At 36.1% G+C, this 7,404-nt stretch overlaps 1 long non-coding RNA gene across 1 annotated transcript; it reads left to right on the top strand.

Annotated features, from left to right (window-relative positions):
* Window positions 1-2,040: 2,040 nt before the first annotated feature.
* Window positions 2,041-5,728, top strand: LOC140679848 (uncharacterized). Its single transcript, XR_012051183.1, has 3 exons — window positions 2,041-2,090; window positions 5,471-5,562; window positions 5,649-5,728. It is a non-coding gene; the product is annotated as an uncharacterized lncRNA (long non-coding RNA).
* The last annotated feature ends 1,676 nt before the right edge of the window (window positions 5,729-7,404 follow it).

Here is a 7,404-nt window from a genome sequence, read left to right on the forward strand (position 1 = left end):
TATGAGACATTTTCTGGTGTCCTGAAATGCTTGGCCCATTTTTGTCTCTTTTTCCCACCAGTCACACGCTTCGAACCTTCATAATAATAGTGCTAACCGTCATATCCAGAGTACACATTTCTATTTAAAATAGTTTTAAATCGATGAAAACTATATTTTACCATTTTTTTTATGAGATGTTTCTGGTGCCTTAAAACGCTTGGCCCATTTGTGTCTCTTTTTCCCACCAGTCACACGCTTCTAACCTTCATAATAATAGTACTAACCGTCACATCCAGATTACACATTTCTATTAAAAATGGTTTTAAATAGATGAAAATTATATAATATTTTTTATGAGACATTTTCTGGTGCCTTCAAACGTTTGATTAATTATTGTCTCGTTTTCCCACCAGCCACACACTTCCAACCTTCACAATAATAGCACTGTGCGTCACTTTTAGAGTACACATTTATATTTAAAATTGTGTTGAATCGATGAAAACTATATCAATCTTCTTTCATGAGACATTTTGTGTTGCCCTGAAATGCTTGGTTAACTAATGTCTCGTTTTTCCACCAGTCACACACTTCCAACCTTCACAATAATAGCGCCATGCGTCACTTCCAGAGTACACATTTCTATTTAAAAAACATGTTAAATAGAACAAAACTTTATCTATTGTTTTTAATTGGACGTTCTGTGGTGCCCTGAAACGTTTGGTTAATTATTGTCTCGTTTTCCCACCAGTCACACGCTTCCAACCGTCACACTAATGGCGCTATGCGTCACATCCATAGTACACATTTCTATTTACGATTGTTTTAAATAGAAGACAAGTTTATAAATACTTTTTTTTATGAGACGTTTTGTGGTGCTCTGAAACGTTTGGTTAATTATTGTCTCGTTTTCCCACCAGTCACACGCTTCCAACCTTCACAATAATAGCGCTATACGTCACTTCCAGAGTACTTGTTTCTTTAAAAAAAAATGTTAAATAGAATAAAACTTTATCTATTGTTTTTAATTAGACGTTTTGTGGTGTCCTGAAACGTTTGGTTGATTATTGTCTCGTTTTCCCACCAGTGACACGCTTCCAACCTTCACAATAATAGCGCTGTGCGTCTCATCGAAAGTACACATTTCTATTGACAATTGTTTTTAATAGAAGACAACTTTATCAATAGTTTTTTTATGAAACATTTTGTGGTGCTCTGAAAGGTTTTTGTCAATTATTGTCTCGTTTTCCCACCAGTCACACGCTTCTAACCTTCACAATAATAGCGCTATAAGTCACTTCCAGAGTACACATTTCTATTTAAAAAATGTTAAATGGAATAAAACGTTATCTATTGTTTTTAATTAGACACTTTGTGGTGCCCTGAAACGTTTGGTTAATTATTGTCTCGTTTTCCCACCAGTCACACACTTCCAACCTTCACAGTAATGGCACTATGCATCACATCCAGAGTACACATTTATATTTAAAATTGTTTTGAATAGATGAAAACTACATGAATTTTTTTTTTATAAGATTGAAACCCATTTTTGTCTCTTTTTCCCACCAGTCACACACTTCCGTCCTTCACAGTAACAGCGCGACACGCCACATTCGGATGACACATTTTGGAAAATACTGATGAATGCTCATGTTGTTTTTGTTTTGTGGAGGGCCCCTATGACCAGGGGTTTTTTTTGGGCTCCCAAAGGACTCAATACACCCCTGCCTTAGAAGCCAAGGTGCAGGTTAAAAACAATTATAATTTTTTGGGAAAAAATCGGGAAACGCCAGCTGTAGACCATGACTGACCAAAAACCAGCACTGTCAGACCGATCGAGCCGGGATATAAACCCTCCTGATTAGTGATCGCAGGCAGGTGAGTCCACTAATCACTAATCAGGAGAAGGTGTGGAAATTCAGCGTTCAAGGCGAACCAAAAACCGGATGATGAACCAAAAAAAGGACAACAGCAGACTTCTATTCATGTTTGGTGCAATTCCAGGATACGTCAATTGTTATTGGACAATGTCCATAGTTCCGTATTAGTTGTGTCCTCCTCTGTCCAATAAAACCCCCTCCTCGTCCAAGACTACGGGACTAGACCACAAGGTAAATAACCACCTTATCCTCACATTGAGTATGAATATGACACATTTCACGTGTCTTTTTTTTTCCTGATCTCTTATATTTTCGCCCTGCCTCTGCGTTTAGAGGGAAGCGTATCACTTTGACACCGAATAAATTCCCAACGCAAACCGAGCCGGCGGTCTCGCTCTTTGTTTTGCCGGGTTTTATGATCAAATCAGGCAAAGCAATATTATCCCTGAACGCAGCAAAGCCTCCCTTCTGGTTTGAATCCAGCACAGGAAGGATCTCTTTTCCAAACATGAACAGACTTTGTCGTTTTAAAGTATCATTGTGGTTTTATCAAATAACGCATATCTAAATATTAGGGCTGTGAATATTTTGGGCACCACACGATTCGATTCGATTCTTGAGGGGTAATGATTCGATTCAAAAACGATTCTGAATTCAGAATCAATACTTTTTTAATATCATTGGGTGCCAGTTCTATGATTAACTCCATTCCTCCATAAAATAGATAAACAACTCTGATACATTTCTATATTACTTAAAAGAAAACAGTTTTTTTTTAAATAAAATTTTAACCAAACATTTCTGTTTTAAACTTATATTTATATTTTTATATATATATATATATTTTTTTTTTTTTTTAATTATATATATATATTTTATTTTTATTTTTTATTATTATTTATTTATTTATATATATACACTTTTTTATTTTTTTATTTTTTTATTTTTTTAAAAATAAAATTTTAACCAAATATTTCTGTTTTAAACTTATATTTTTATATATATATATATATATATTTTTTTTTTTTAAATTATATATATATATATATATATATATATATATATATTTTATTTTTATTTTTTATTATTATTTATTTATTTATATATATATATACTTTTTTTTTTATTTATTTTTTTTATTTTATTTTTTTTTAAATAAAATTTTAACCAAATATTTCTGTTTTAAACTTATATTTATATTTTTATATATATATATATATTATTTTTTTTAATTATATATATATATATATATATATATATATATATATATTTTTTTTTTTATTATTATTTATATATATATACTTTTTTATTTATTTATTTATTTATTTTTTTTAATTGATTTTTCATTTGTTTTTGTTTGATTAAGAATTGTTACAAATACTAATTGTGAGTCATTAGAAACTTACTTTTTTGGACACCCTTAATAATATTTAAAAAAGAAAAATACGGTCTAACAAAATATGCTTTTTTGATTGATTGAGAAGTTGATTGACCATCCATGTAATGCTTTAAAAAGGCAAATGGATGGCACAAAAATCCAAAAGGCTTGTTTCCATTGTGGTCCATTAAATATTCATCACATTTGATACATTCAACAATGAAATATATACAACATGTAACATGTATATAAAAAATTATGTTACAAAATGGATACATTATGTACATAAACACAGTATACATGTCAGGTGACTTGAAAAACAATATATACAAAAAAAATTGCTGCATAAGAAGGGACTCATAAATAAATAAAAATAAAAATAATACACTTAAAAACAATTATGTTTAACTAAAATGTCCAAAATAAGAACAAATATGTTTCTTAACTAAACTCTCAATAAAATTATAGTGCCAATGAAAATATAGCTTTACCACTTTAGTCTTATTTTTTGCGCTTAAAACTTCTCTGTGAATTTATTTCCAGACTGCTTGTGTTTGTTTGTTTGATATAGTCATTACTTCCACAAGTGAGTACAGCGTACGGACCACAGCTGGGAAACAGATGTTTATTTTTTGGCAGCCATCTTGGGCAGGGGTGTCCAAACTAGCCCGCAAACGTCTACAATTTTGGCCCACGAAACGTCATGATTTTGCCCAGGGAGATTGCATTCACTAAAAAACAAAACAAAAGAACGCCATAATGCAACCTATTTACTGCCAGTAAGTCAACAATGCAATTTCTTCAGTTAAACAACAAGATATTACTCTCTGAACAGATGTATGTGCAGCATTACTTATATGACCTAATGCAAACAACCTTCCCTAGTCATGGTGCAAAAAAACCTAAATCCAACCAACACAAAATGTCAACACACATGGTGACACATAACACAACCTGCTCACTGAACTTTGTGGATATTATGAAAAAATGTCCAAGCATCATAAAACATTCTAAATTACACCCATTTAAAATCATTGATGATGGGAAAAATACAAAACACAATCCCCACACTTATTCATGTTTGGAGTGAACAATATAAGTTCTTCAGTTAAATGACCATAGTTAACTCTCTGAACAGAGTCAAGCGCAGCATTCACTTATATGACCAAATGCAAACAACCTTCCCTAGTCATGGTGCAGGAAAAAAAGCTAAATGCAGCCAACACAAAATGTCAATGCACATGGTGACACATAACACAACCTGCTCACTAAACTTTGTGGATATTATGAAAAAATGTCCAAGCCCCATAAAAAACTTGAAATTACACCCATTTTAAAACCATTACAAAGCATGATGGGAAACATGCAAAACACTCTCTCCACATTTATCCATGTTTGGAGTGAACAAAGTAAGTTATTCAGTTTAATGACCATAGGTTACTCTCTGAACTGAGTCAAGCGCAGCAATTACTTATATGACCAAATGCAAACAACCTTCCCTAGTCATGGGGCAGAAAAAAAGCTAAATCCAGCCAACACAAAATGTCAACACACATGGTGACACATAACACAACCTGCTCATTGAACTTTGTGGATATTATGAAAAAATGTCCAATCACCATAAAAAACTTGAAATTACACCAATTTAAAACCTTTACAAAACATGATGGGAAACATGCAAAACACTCTCTCCACATGTATCCATGTTTGGAGTGAATAAAGTAAGTTATTCACTTAAATGACCGTAGGCTACTCTCTTAATATAGTTAAGCACAACATTTACTTATATGACCAAATACAAACAACCTTCCCCAATCATGGTGCAAAAAAAAAAAAATCCAACCAAAACAAAATGTCAACATACATGGTGACACATAATACAACCTTTGTGGATATTATGAAAAAATGTCCAAGCACCATCAAAATGTTTAAATTACAACCATTTAAAACCATTACAAAGCATGATGGGAAAAATGCAAAACCCTCTCTCCACACTTGTCTGTGTTTGGCACATTTAAGCTGCTTGACATTTCTGATTGATTACAACAAAATGGAAGTAAATAATGTCGGGATCAAACTTTCACATACTCTAATTATCCAATTATATCAATATAATATGTACACATATATATGTAAAGTATTTGGCCACCTGCCTTGACTCACATATGAACTTGAAGTGCCATCCCATTCTTAACCCATAGGGTTCAATATGATGTAAGTCCACCTTTTGCAGCTATTACAGCTTCAACTCTTCTGGGAAGGCTGTCCACAAGGTTGCGGAGTGTGTTTATTGGAATTGTCCACCATTCTTCCAAAAGCGCATTGGTGAGGTCACACACTGATATTGGTCGAGAAGGCCTGGCTCTCAGTCTCCGTTCTAATTCATCCCAAATGTGTTCTATCGGGTTCAGGTCAAGACTCTGTGCAGGCCAGTCAAGTTCATCCACACCAGACCTTGGAAGTGTCTCGCTCTAAACTGTTCCAACAAGGTAGGGGAATCCTGGACCATTCACAGTTCCTTTCACCGGAACGAAGGGGCCAAGCCCAACTCATGAAAACTAACCCCACACCATAATTCCTCCTCCACCAAATTTCACACTCGGCACAATGCAGTCCGAAATGTACCATTCTCCTGGCAACCTCCTAACCCAGACTCGTCCATGGGTGGCCAAATACTTTTGGTAACAGTGTATATATATGTATAGTTGCTTTACATGCAGTCGGCCCTCGACCCAATTTTTTAAGTTTGGTTTCCCCAACAATGGGCCACGGCCCTATGGTTAAAAAACAGTGGACTACATTGCTGTATTTAAGGTTGGTCATGATGGTGGTTCTTGAGGCGGTAGTTTAAGAGCCACTGACCTAGAACGTGGCAATATGTCCCAAATACCGTATTGCACCGTGACACAGTCCATACCGTGAACTCATGCTTGCTAACCCTCCCGGATTTTCCGGGAGACTCCCGAAATTCTGCGCCTCTCCCGAAAACCTCCCGGGACAAATTTTCTCCCGAAATTCTGGCGGAGCTGGAGGCCACGCCCCCTCCAGGTTTATTGTTAGGCAGTGTCATTATCGTCCTCCCAGCGGGGCAACAACACACAACAACAGCAGTCACGTTTTGTCTACCTAAAGCAGTTCGTCTGCCGTAAACAGCAATGTTGTGACACTCTTAAACAGGACAATACTGCCATCTACTGTACATGCATATGTGACAATAACATCTAGGGCTTTTAGAGTGCAGCGCACAACTGCGCACACAACAAGGAGACGATGCGGAATGCATCATCAGAGAGGGTGTTCAGCATGGTTAGAAAAATAGTGACAGAGAATAGAACAAGGATGGACAATTCAACCCTTAACTCAACAATGAGTAGATGAGTGTTATGTGTGTGTCTATGTGTAAATAAATGAACACTGAAATTCAAGTATTTCTTTTTTATGTATATATATATATAATAAAATAAAAAAATATATATATAGCTAGAATTCACTGAACGTCAAGTATTTCTTATATATATATATATATATATATATATATATATATATATATATATATATATATATATATATATATATATTAGAGATGCGCGGTTTGCGGGCACAACCGCGGAGTCCGCGGATTATCCGCGGATCGGGCGGATGAAATTAAAAAAAATTAGATTTTATCCGCGGGTCGGGTCGGGCGGTTGAAATTTAAAAAAATTAGATTTTAAATAGATTCAGGCGGGTGGCAGTTAAACCAATTGGGAAATATATATACATAGTTAAATGTTGTTACCCACATACGAAAAACGAGCAGGCACCTGCTGCATATGCCACAACAGAAGAAAAAAAAAAAAAGGGATGGACACTTTTACGGAGCAGAGAAGGGACGCCTCGCCGGGGTCCGGGACCGAGGCCCCTTCCCCCGAGAGGGCCCCACCGGGAGCCGTAGCTGAGGCGATCCGCGAGAAGGGCCCGACGCACGTCCAGGGTCCCCACCGCACGACACCCCGCCTCGTCCGCCTTCGCCGCGGCCGGCGTCACGCGCAGCAGGTAAGCAGCTTACCTGCCCGCCACCCCCGTGGCCGGGGGCTCGTAACAGGGGTCACTCCGCGCGCAGTGCGCTCACGAAAGGGGTGGGGCTCACCCTGGTTGATATAGACAGCAGCTAGGACGGTGGCCATG

This window comes from Nerophis lumbriciformis, linkage group LG26, assembly GCF_033978685.3.
Source record: "Nerophis lumbriciformis linkage group LG26, RoL_Nlum_v2.1, whole genome shotgun sequence".
NCBI lineage: Eukaryota > Metazoa > Chordata > Actinopteri > Syngnathiformes > Syngnathidae > Nerophis > Nerophis lumbriciformis.